This window comes from Rhamphochromis longiceps, linkage group LG12, assembly GCF_057381845.1.
Source record: "Rhamphochromis longiceps isolate RC_006_pf linkage group LG12, R_longiceps_female_GT1.1, whole genome shotgun sequence".
Lineage (NCBI taxonomy): Eukaryota > Metazoa > Chordata > Actinopteri > Cichliformes > Cichlidae > Rhamphochromis > Rhamphochromis longiceps.
Window position 1 is genome coordinate 1,975,347 of NC_140568.1, and position 12,744 is coordinate 1,988,090.

General features: G+C 48.1%; 1 long non-coding RNA gene across 1 annotated transcript; it reads left to right on the plus strand.

The window, feature by feature from the left end:
- The first annotated feature begins 8,862 nt into the window (after nucleotides 1-8,862).
- LOC146656550 (uncharacterized) lies at nucleotides 8,863-9,643 on the plus strand. Its single transcript, XR_014914159.1, has 3 exons — nucleotides 8,863-9,269; nucleotides 9,364-9,480; nucleotides 9,570-9,643. It is a non-coding gene; the product is annotated as an uncharacterized LOC146656550 (long non-coding RNA).
- The last annotated feature ends 3,101 nt before the right edge of the window (nucleotides 9,644-12,744 follow it).

The following is a 12,744-nucleotide window of genomic DNA, read 5'->3' on the forward strand; positions in this document are numbered from 1 at the left end:
TCCTGCTGTCTTTCTTTTGTTTGATGATTGTGGTGGGAGTAAAGTGGACTAGGTAAGTTTGGGGACCCCATACACTTACTCACGTAGAGTCTTTGTGTTAGAAACACTAGGTAAGTAGGTTGGTGCCACCCATGTAATTTTGAGCTTGTTTTAAGTTGAGGTTTAGGGTTTTTCTCTCCTGTTTGTTGCTTTTCTAGGATAATAGCTCAGCTCAGCTAAGTTTTGGTTTTGTCTTTTTGGTGTTTTTTTTTGGCACAACCTAACTGTCCCTTTTTCCCCCACATTTGTTGTTTGAGTCTGGGTTGTTTATTTTGTGAGAGCGCTGCCATTAAACCTTCTTTTCATAACACCTGTACTGAGTTTCCGGAGTTGTGTTATCCCCTCTTGCCCTCGGGGAGACGTAACACAAGTGGGGGCTCGTCCGGGATATTTGGACATTTTAGTGGAGACTGAATGTCAGTTTGTTTTGCTTTTAAGTGGGTGAGTGATGGTGGTCACTGTAATTGAGCAAACTCCCTTTAGTAAGTGTGTTTCAGCTGGGTGGCTGTGCTGCCCTTCCATCGAAGCACTTGTTTGTTGTTTTGCTTTGTTTTAGTTTATTGTGTTTGGTGGCTATCCTGGGTGGGGGTACGCTTCAGAGTTTGGTAGGAGACTATATCTCTGGTCTGCTGCCTGCTCTCGAGTTCGCGTTTAAAGTTGTCTCGAGCCTGGTACACCACTGAAGACAAGGGTAGGAAAAGTAAGGGTTTTGTTGTTTTTAGTGTTTTAGGCTGGGAGTTGCACATAGTAAATCAGTGGCACCAAACTTGGTAGGAGGTTTGAGACCATTCATGATTATGGTCTGTAGCTGAGGGAGGTAGGCTGTTTTTAAGTTGGCATTGTGTGTACGCCATGTGTGTGCATATGTCAGTGTTGATGGATGCTAATGAGATCCTTGTGAGGTGAGTGTTTTGTGATGTGACCTTTTAGTGTTGTGGGGAATATGGCTATTTTGTTGGATCACTTGTGAGTGTTGTTGGCCAGGTGATGGCAATAACACTGTGGGGTGCTGAGCCACCCTTGATGTGATCATTGTGTGGCCATAGCTCTCCATTTTGTGGTTGGTCACTAGTATGCTTGATTTACTGAACTTTTTGTATTAAAGTAACTTGTTGTGGTATAGGGCCACTTGTATGTGACTGTTTGTGTGGTGGAGACAACAGATCACTTAGTTGTGATTATTTGTTGCTACTTTTGGTTTTGTGTTGTAGCAGATCAGGTAATCATTTTGGGTTTGTGACTGTTGTGCTCCTTTGTGTTGGTCACATGTTACTTTTTGTCTGTTCAGTGTGGCAACTTCAAATCCTCATGCCCATCCATGCTTAGAGATGCCAACTATAACGTGAACACTGTGCTTCTGTTAGCTTTAACTTTTATTCCAGGTTTGTGGGTCAAGGAACTGAAGGCTTCAGAGGGGCTTTTAATAAATTTAAGGGTCCTAGAGGAACCCTTTTAAGGGAGGAGGTGTTACGTCCCTCTGCAGCTTCTAATCGTCTCAGTGTTTTCAGCTAGTGCTAATTGGCCACACCTAGTCAGGTGTGGATAGAAGCATACCTGAGGCAAGCTTTCGGGCAGTGCACTAGTCTTTGCCTTGGTGGCACCAGCCATTTTAGCCAACCTGGTTTTCCATTTTAAGATAAAACTTCTTTTCACCCACACGCTGGTATTCGTCTCCTTTGTTATGTTGCGGCTTTTGAGCCGGGTTGTAACACAACCCCAATGATTTCTGCACAGTTTCTGAATGATTAACTTAGCAGACAACACAACAGGTGCCAAAAACCCCAATGGGTCATTGATCGAGCTCACAAGAGACAATATCCCTCTCCTTGAGAGAGGTTTTTTTTTAAGTGTGATCTCAAACTTGAATGTATCCGATTGGATACTCCACTGTACACCTAGTGCTCTCTCTACTGGCAAAACGTCACTATCCAAACCCAAGGCCTTAACGTCCTTGAATTGTTCCTGTTGAGGTATGGCAGCAAGTACTGCTCGTCTGTTTCTAATCAATTTGGTGAGCTTAAAGCCTCCCTTAGCACAAAGAGCAATAAGTTCTTAATGGAGCAACGCTGCCTCCTCTTCAGACCCAATAGAGGTAAGGCAATCATCCACATAAACATTATGTAGAACATTGTTGACAACTTCTAGTCTGAACTGATCTCTGTTATCCTCTGCACATTTCCTCGAGGCACAACTTGTACAACTAGGGGATCAGGTGGCTCCGAACAGGTGTATTTTCGTTCTGTATTCCACCAGATCCTGACTATGATCTCCGACTGGCCACCACAGAAACCTTAACAGATCTGAGTCTTCTCTTTGTACTCTTACCTGATAAAACATGGATTCATTATCTGCCATGAGCACAACAGGCTCTTTACGGAACCTAGGTATGACCCCAACTAGCAAGCTAGTAAGAACTGGGCCTTGCAAAAGCTGTCCATTCAGAGACACTCCCTGCAATGAAGCACCACAATCAAAGACAACTTGCAACTTCTTCTTCTGTGGGTGATGCACCCCATGATGTGGAATGTACCACAACCCTCCATCACAGCGATCCAATTCTTCAGCAGGCACATTCTCTGCATACCCTTTGGAAATATTATCCAAAGGATATGACATGAAATGAACCATAGTTCGCTGTTCGATAGCCTTCCTATTATTTGGCATTTTTACCTGATTGCACCTAAAAGGTAAATCAATGGTATAATGACCATCAACCAACTTAACAGAGTCTACCACTGACTTCATAAACTGCTGATCTTCTCTAGACAAAGCAAACTGCTCATCCTGAATACATTCTGGAAAATCAGCCTTCATTTGACGTTCCCACAGTTCATCCAGTCTTGCCACAGAAGTCCTATTGACACTCTCATCAAAAATGTCAGTCTTACAATCTTCTCTGACAGGACCATTCACCGTCCAACCCAGCATAGTTTTTACTGCATAGGGACCCCCATCCTGACTTCTAACAACATCCCATGGCTCTAAAGCCTTTGGCACATTGGTCCCAATCAACAGCTCTACCCTTGAATTTATCTCCAGTATCTTAATATGGCGCAAATGTGGCCATCTGTCAAGATCTTTCTGTCGGGGAATACTGCATTGATGAACAGGCATGTTTTTCTGTGTAAATAAGTCAGGCAAGTCACAGTAGTGATCCAAATCCAAACCAGTTACTTCCAAATCTGAAACAACGTAACTGACCATTTTCTCCTGACTCATTGTCTGCAACAGAATGCCAGTTTTCCTTCCTGAAAGTTTCAGCCTATTCATGAGCCCTTCAGTACAAAATGAAACTCAACTCCCAGGATCTAGAAAAGCACAGGACATCAGTGACTGATTGCCTTTCTTGGACTTCACTCTAACTGGTATTATGGAGAGAGCACCGTTTTGTTCACTGGCCCCAGTAACACCACTGCTTTGCACAGCACACGAAGGTCCTTCATCTGGTGGTTCTCCCTCTCCTTTAGTTTGCACTGAAACACTTTCCCTCTGCTTGGAGTGGATATGTAAGAGTGTGGGGTGTTTCTGATTACAGACTTCACACAAGAGACGTTTCCTGCAGTCCCTGCTTCTGTGCCCAATGCGCAGACAACTAAAACACACACCATTCTCTTTCAAAAAATATAATCTTTCACAGTGTAACTTTCTTTCAAATGAAGGACACAAATCCAACATATGCCCTGCTCCACAAAACAAGCAAACTTTGGTCACAACTGAACCACTCTCTCACCTCAACACTGGCTCAATCTTCCCTTCCACCTTGGCCACCGTAGTAGCAAAATTACTCCTCTTAGCCTTAGGGTAAAACTAAGACTTAACATTCCTCGCCTCTTTTCTGATGGCTGTTGGAGGATCCTGTATGTCTCCAAACAATGGGTCACTTACGATCTTCACTTGCCTTTCGACAAACTCAACAATATCGCTAAAAACCACTTTGTGTTGAAACCTCTCCTGCAGATCGCACACCGCATTCCTTCATTTATCCCTGAGCTTATAAGGCAACTTTTTTTATAACTGCTTGCATGTTAGCAGAGACATCCAACTCATGCAAGGACTCAACGTCTCCCATTGCATTACAACATTGCCTTAATAAAAACCCATATTCCTGCAAAGCCTTCACATCATCAGATTTTATAGGTGGCCATTTATTGACCCTTTCAATGTAGGCAGCAGCAATTTTCAACGAATTGCCAAAGTTTTCATGGAGCAAAGATTTAGCTTTAGCATATCCATACTCAGCAGGCATATACTGACAGCTTCTGACCACTTCTCTGGATGGCCTCTGGTGTATTGCTCGAGAAAATATAAACAATCCTTAGCACTCCAAGCTTGACTCTCTACCATGTGCTCAAAAATTCTCATAAAGGGTTGATATTGCAAAAGATCACCATCAAAGAACTGAATGTCACGCCTTGGTAGCAAAAACAGAGACTGCTGCTCAGCCAATAAAGTTGTAATTTCATTTTGTTTCTTCAAACCAGTAACTAGATGATCATGACCCTCACTACCTTGTGCTGTAGGTGTAAGATGTTTTGATGGTGCCTTCAACTGCGACATTATCTGAGTAGTCGAAACTGCACCTGGAAATACTTGATGTAACTTCGTCTCTGACTGTTCCAACAAAACGACCTTGGGCTGAGAAATATTTTTAACCTGCGCTTGATGATCACTTTCATCAACACCCTGACAGGGTCGCTCTGGTAACACAGGTTTGAATGTCTGAGCATTAGGATTTAAAACACCTAAACTCCCCTGTTCTTGTTCTAAATATGAGTTCATTCCATCGGATTTACTGTTAACAGAACTTGAGACTCGGGACATTTCAGAAGCTTTTAAAACCGAGGTTCTTAACCTGGGTTCGACCGAACCCTAGGGGCCGCCCCATTTGGCCATCACTGGCTGCAGATGATCATGCTACACTGCTTGGCCAATCAGTGCTGTGGGGAATTTAGCGCGCTCAGTAGTCAACATGTGACTGTCATGGTAGTACTTCGTGTGATTTTTTTTTTTTTTATTTTTTTTTTTTTATTTTTTGTTTTTTGTTAATGTTTTAATCCATACTAACCATGTCGGGCAAAAGAAGAGTGGTTGAACAAATATGTACAATATAGATTCACATGTATCACGGAACGTGATGGGAGTGAGCGTCCTATCTGCACGTTTTGCAACGCCAAGTTAGATTAGATTAGATGAAACTTTATTAATCCCTCGGGTGGGTTCCTCCGGGAAATTCAGTTTCCAGTTGCAAAGCACCGTAAGAAGTTGCATGTTACAGATATATTAAGGGGAATGAGAGTAAGGATATAAGCATAAATACACCATATATACAAATATATATATATATATATATATATATATATATATATATATATTACATACAATATGGATAAATAGGATTGCTCATTTGAGTGAGTATATTGCACAGTGATTATTGCACAGTCAAATATAAGAAAAAAGACAAAACAAAAAACAAATATTGCACAGTGTAGAAAAGCTCCTACAACTCAGTTGTTCCCCCCTCCTTTGTCCTCCTGTTTCTCCTCCCTCTCCCCTCCAGTGAGGAGTTAAACAGTCTGATGGCGTGTGGGACAAAGGAGTTTAAGTCTGGTGGTTTTTGACTTTGGGAGAAGCAGCCTGTCGCTGAATAGGGTCCTCTGATTGTTTACGACCGTGTGCAGAGGATGCCTGGCATTGTTCATAATGTCCATCAGTTTCTTTAATGTCCTTTTCTCTGCCACTGTCACCAGAGTGTCCAGCTTCATGCCGACCACAGAGCCCACCTTCATGATTAGTTTCTCCAGTCTGGATGAGTCCCTCTTTGCTGTGCTGCTCCCCCAGCACACCACGCCATAGAAAAGGACTCCTGCGACCACTGACTGGTAAAACATCCTCAGGAGCTTCCTGCAGATGTTGAAAGACCTCAGCCTCCTGAGGAAGTAGTCGGCTTTGGCCTTTTTTATACAGGTGCTGCGTTTTGCATGACCAGTCCAGTTTGTTGTCCACCTACAGCCCGAGGTACTTGTATGTGTTGACCACCTCCACCTCCTCTCCCTCTATCTGAACTGGCAGTGGACCTGGTCTGGACCTCCTGAAATTGAGAGTTGGAGTAGCCACTGCTTGTCCCACTGTTTACAGTGTGCTCTTCCACCTTCGCCTGTCTGCTCGTCTAAGCTGGCGCCCGAGGAGGTGGATCTTTCGTCTGTACCTGAACAATATCATGATCTGGGAGTGGTTTTCAGTAAACGCTGTGCGCTCTCGCTTCCCCCCCATCGTCCTTATGATTGTGGCATTGAACTGTTACCGGGAGCTCCTTTGCCCACCAGCCGGCTGTATAACCTCTCTGGTCCGGAGAAGGCGGCCATGGAGAGGTATATCATGGAGTCACTGGAGGCGGGCTTGATTCGTCCGTCGTCTTCGCCGTTGGCGGCGGGTTTTTTCTTTGTGGATAAGAAAGATGGATCTCTCCGACCCTGCATTGATTTTCGGGGTCTTAATGACATTACTGTGAAGAACAAATACCCTCTTCCCCTGATCTCTTCTGCTTTTGAACCTTTACAGGACGCGGTCATTTTTACGAAGCTGGACCTTCACAATGCGCACCTCATCTGGTGCGCATGCGCCAGGGAGATGAGTGGAAAACGGCCTTTAACACTCATCGTGGACATTACGAATATCTGGTAATGCCTTTTGGGCTGACGAATGCGCCGGCGGTGTTTCAAGCATTGATTAATGATGTGCTTCGGGACTTTTTGAATCGGTGTGTGTTCGTTTATTTGGATGACATCCTTGTTTTTTCGCGGTCTTTTGAGGACCATGTTCAGCAGGTGCGCAGCGTTTTGCAGCGGCTTCTGGAAAACAAACTTTTTGTGAAAGCGGAGAAGTGTGAGTTTCATGCTCGTTCTGTGTCGTTCCTGGGCTATGTCCTTGCTAAGGGGCAGGTGGGGCCTGATCCTGGTAAAATCAGAGCGATCGCGGATTGGGCGACTCCTTCCTCGCGCAAACACCTGCAGAGGTTTTTGGGGTTTGCTAATTTTTATCGCCGATTTATTAAAAACTTCAGTCAGATCACCCTTCCGCTCACCCGGCTTACGTCCCTGGCTCGAGTTTTCAGTTGGTCTCCTGAGGCCGAGCAGGCGTTTGCTCGGTTGAAGGAGTTGTTTTGTTCCGCGCCCATTCTCGCCCACCCAGATGGTGCCAGACAGTTTGTTGTGGAGGTGGATGCTTCTGATGTGGGTGCGGGGGCGGTGTTGTCGCAGTGCTCGCCCGATGATGGCCGTCTCCATCCGTGCGCGGTTTTTTTCGCGGCGGTTTTCTCCGGCTGAGCGGAACTATGACGTGGGTAATCGTGAGCTGCTGGCGGTTAAGCTGGCTTTGGAAGAGTGGCGTCACTGGTTGGAGGGGGCGGAACAGCCGTTTGTGGTTTGGACGGACCATAAGAATCTCTCTTACATTCGGAGTGCGAAGCGGCTTAACTCCAGGCAGGCCAGGTGGCAGCCGTTTTTTAGCCGGTTTCATTTTACTATATCGTTTCGCCCGGGTTCTTGCAATGTTAAGCCGGACACCTTGTCCCGTCAATTTTCCCCCGCGTCTGAGTCTACGGGGGTGGTTCCGATCATCCCCTCGTCTTGCGTGGTGGGGGCCGTGACATGGGAGATCGAGAGCCTGGTGCGCCAGGCGCAGCGGCAGGATCCGGACCCGGGTTCGGGCCCGCCGGGTAAACTGTTTGTTCCGGCGGCCGTGCGTGCGTGTGTCTTGCACTGGGTGCACGCGTCTCGTTTTGCTTGTCATCCTGGCGTGCGTTGTACGGTTTCCCTGTTACGGCGCTTCTTTTGGTGGCCCGCTTTGGCGAGTGATGCCCGCGAGTATGTGCTGGCCTGTGACACCTGTGCGCGCAATAAGAGCCGTCATCTGGCCCCTCCCGGGCTGCTGCATCCCCTGCCTGTCCCTGGTCGACCTTGGTCGCATATTGCAGTTGACTTTGTTACCGGGTTGCCGCGTTCCGCTGGTCACTCGGTGATCCTCACCATTGTGGACAGGTTCTCCAAGGCGGCGCATTTTGTCCCTTTGTCTAAGCTCCCTTTTGCCCTGGAAACTGCTCACTTGCTCGTGGATCACGTTTTTCGGTTACATGGGATTCCTTTGGACATTGTGTCTGACAGGGGGCCTCAGTTTGTTTCTCGGGTGTGGAAGGCTTTTTGTACTGCGTTGGGGGTGGGGGTGAGCCTTTCCTCGGGCTATCACCCACAGTCTAATGGACAGACTGAAAGGGCCAATCAGCAGCTGGAGTCCGCCTTGCGCTGTGTGGCCTCCTCTGACCCCGCTTCCTGGAGTGGTCATCTTGCTTGGATTGAGTATGCTTATAACTCGCTCACCTCGGCAGCTACTGGTTTTTCTCCGTTTGAGGTCTGTCTGGGATATCAGCCGCCGTTGTTTCCTTCTCAGGAGGCGGAGATTGTGCGGTTCCGGCCGTGCAGGATCATTTACGTCGCAGTCAGAGGATTTGGCTAAGGCAGCGCTGCTCCGGACTGTGTCTCAGACTTGCCGGGCTGCTGATCGGAGGAGAACGCCTGCGCCTCAATACACCGTGGGCCAACAGGTTTGGCTGTCCTCTGCAAATGTTCCTTTGAAGTGCGTGTCCAGGAAGCTTGCCCCTCGCTTCCTGGGTCCTTTCACCATCCAACGCATCATCAATCCTGTTTCCGTGAGGCTGCAACTACCGGCCTCCATGAGGGTTCATCCTACGTTCCACGTTTCTCAACTGCAGCCAGTCTCTCGCAGCCCGCTGTGCCCACCCGTGGAACCTCCTCCGCGTGGCCCGGGTGGTGGACGGCGGTCCTGTCTATTCGGTCCGGCAGCTGCTGGATGTGCGCCGTCGTGGCCGTGGTTTCCAGTTTCTGGTGGACTGGGAGGGGTATGGCCCGGAGGAGCGCTCCTGGGTCTCTAGGACCTTTATTGTGGACCCGGCGCTTATTGTGGATTTTTACAGGAGGCATCCTGACAAGCCTGGAGGACCGCCGGGTGGCGTTCCTTGAGGGGGGGATACTGTTAGGAGGTGGTGGGTAGGTGTATTGTTGTTGTTTGGGTTTTGTTTTCCTTTTCGTTATAGGTAGGCGAGGCGGGGCTTGATGGCATTCCGACACACCTGCGACGCATCGGACGTCATCAGTGAGCGCTTTTAGGGAGCAGAGTCACGGACGTCTGGTGTCGGAGTATTGTCGCTGTCACAAGTGGTAACGAGTTAGCACAGGCTGAATCTGTTGATTCTACGCTGTGGAGCTGTATGTTTTAAGGACCCACATTTTGACTGCTTCTCTTTTGTCTTAGCCTGTTCCATTGCCTGCCTGCCTACCTAGGATTTTGTGTTGGCTATTGTGGATCCGCGACGGAGTGCTACGTTCCATCAGGCTGCGGTCACTGCAGCAGCTGTGGTTTGTGTGTCAAGTAAGCTCTCCAACTCTCTCCGTCCACTTGTGTTTAACGTTCGGCTATCAACGGTACGCCGTAAACTCTGTTTTGTTCCTTGTTGTCAGGTAGCTCCGGTGCGTCACCTGCCTACCTGCATACCTCGGCTCCGTCTGATCTCCTCGGTGTTAATCTTCTGGCACATTTTTATCTATCACTGTATATAGCCCCTTCCCTTGTAAATATTCCCTACTCGTGTATATAAACTTGCATCACAAACTATTTGGTGTCCGTGTGTGTTTCTGCCACGTAATCCATCCGTGTCACTTTACCTAACAGAAATCCACAACCAGTTCCTTGGTCTTTGAAGTGTTGAGTTGCAGGTGGTTTGTGTGACTCCATGTGACAAAGTTCCTCACCGGACTCCTGGACTCCTCTTCCTGGTCATCCCAGATACACCCCATGATGGCCGTGTCATCTGCAAACTTCTGAATGTGGCATAATTCAGAGTTATAGCAGAAGTCAGAGGTGTACAGGGTGAAGAGAAGTGGGGACAGCACAGTTCCCTGTGGTGCTGACCACAGTGTCCGACGTGATGTCCTTCAGCCTGACGTACTGTGGCCTGTCGGTGAGGTAGTCGGAGATCCAAGCGACCAGGCAGGGGTCCACCTGCATCCTGTTTAGTTTCTCCTGAAGCAGACAGGGCCGGATGGTATTAAAGGCACTGGAAAAGTCAAGATACAGGATCCTGACCGTGCCTTTTCCCTTGTCCAGGTGTGAGTGGGCTCTATGCAGGAGGTACAGGATGGCATCCTCCACTCCGACATCCGCCTTGTATGCAAACTGTAGTGGGTCCTGGGCATGTTGTACCTGTGGTCGGAGGAGGTTGAGGAAGAGCCGCTCTAGAGTCTTCATAAGATGTGACGTCAGTGCCACCGGTCGGAAGTCATTCAGCTCATTGGGCCGGTTCTTTTTGGGGACCGGGACGATGCAGGATGTCTTCCATAGGGCGGGCACTCTCCCCAGTCGCAGACTGAGGTTGAAGACTCGTTGTAGCGGCTCCCCAAGTTCAGCAGCACATGCCTTTAGCATCCTAGGACACACCTTGTCTGGGCCTGCTGCCTTTCTGGGGCGAAGCTTCCTCAGTTGTCTCCTGACCTGATCCACTATGACACTGGGAGATGATTGGAAGGGGGGGAGAGAGGCTGTCGTGCTGTTTAGAGAGGGGTTGGAGAAGGAGGAGGGGGGGGTGTCATGGTGTCAGGGAGGGGGGAAGCGAGGGAGGTAGGAGAGTAGGGAGAGGGCTCTGTAGTAAAGGTGGGGGTGAGGGTGGGGGGGTTGTGGGCTGGTCAAACCTGTTGAAGTTGTTGAGTTCGTTTGCCTTCTCCACAGTCCCCCCCACTGTGCTTTTCTTGGTGTTGTGGCCTGTGATGGTTTTCACACCATTCCAGACCTCCCTCATATTGTTCCTCTCCAACTTCTGCTCCACCTTCCTCCTGTAGGTGTCCTTTGCTTCCCTCAGGCAGCGTTTCACCTCCCACTGTGCTGCTTTCATCTCCTCCTTCACTTTGCTCCTGAAAGCCTTCTTCTTCATGTTGAGGACAGCTTTGACTTCCTGTGTTACCCACGGTTTCTTATTAGGATAACACCGTACTGTCTTAGCAGGGGCGACCGTGTCCACACAAAAGTTGAGGTAGTCCGTCAGACAGTGTGTCGCCCCCTCTATGTCCTCACCATGTGGGCTCAGGAGCACATCCCAGTCTGTGGTGTCATAGCAGTCTCTCAGAGCATCCTCCTTTTCTGGGGTCCATCTCCTGATGGAGCGTGTTGTGACCGGCTGCCTTTGGACGAGGGGTGTGTATTGTGGCTGTAGGTAAACCAGGTTGTGGTCTGACTTCCCTAGTGGGGGGAGGGAGGTGGCTCTGGATGCATCTCTCACATTAGCATACAGTAGGTCAATTGTCCTGTTGCTCCGTGTGGGACAATTCACAAACTGGTGAAAAGCAGCCAGAGTAGAGTCCAGTGTGGCATGATTAAAGTCTCCAGATATAATAATGAAAGCCTCAGGGTGTTGTGTCTGTAGTCTTGCTGTAACTGTGTGTATTTTCTCACAGGCAGCTGTTGCGTCGGCCCTCGGAGGGATGTAAACACACACACAGATCACATGACTAAACTCCTAGGTAGATAATATGGCCGCAAGCTAACAGCTAGCAGCTCCAGGTCCGAACGACATACAGATACTTTAACGGAGATGTGTCCAGGGTTACAATATCTGTTGTTAACGTAGACAATGAGTCCCCCACCTCTGCTTTTTCCGCTGGCCTGCGTGTCCCTATCGGCTCTCATGGATGTGAATCCACATAGGTCTACGTTAGCCTGCGGCGTTAGCTCGGTTAGCCACGTCTCTGTGAAGATAAACAAACTGCACTCACGGTAGAGTCGGTGGTTGTTCAGAGCGCACAGTTCATCAATCTTATTCTGTAACGAGTTCACGTTGCCCATGATCACTGTCGGATTGATGGTTTGAATCACCTCCGGTGATCCGCTTTCCTCGCTCCAGCCTTGCAGCCTCTGTAGCTCCTCTTTAGCTTGACCGGGATATTGTATCTCATGCCGGTCTGTGCCTTTGTGTTAAGTGCCAGCAGCTCCGCTCTTGAGTAGATGAAGGAGCTGGTTCCAGAAGTTTTAAAAAGTGTGTTATCCATAGTATATCTAAGAGGTAGAAAGTAAAGTGACTAAAGGAAGTTAAAAAAAAAAAGGTTGAAAGACTAGTCTAAAACAGTTGAAAGTTAAGAAACAAGTTTGGTGTTGCAGAGCTACTTGGAAAGGCTGCCGTCACTCCAGCGCCATCTTGCCATAAGTTGAGCAACTCTAGTCTCGCACTGGCAAAACTAAAGGAACACTTCTTGAAGCTGCATGGAGACGGGGGATACAAGAGCACAACACTTGCTGAATTCAAGGTGAAGAGAGACAGATTCGATGAAAGGCCCACTCTGCCTGCTCTTGGATTTGTACCCGTTAACAACCGATCCTCACAGCATCGTACGAAGTTGCTTACCTGAACGCAAAGTAGGGCAAGCCATACACCATTGGTGAAACACTCGTGAAACCAGCTGCGTTAAAGATGGCGAATCTGATACTCGGAACAGCGGCCGAAGGTAAATTATCCCAAATTCCTCTTTCAAATGACACCATCAGCGAAAGAATAGAAGACATGAGTAAAGACATCTTGGCTCAAGTAGTCGTCGATCTGATTTCAAGCCCGGCAAAATTCAGCCTTCAACCTGATGAGAGCACAGACGC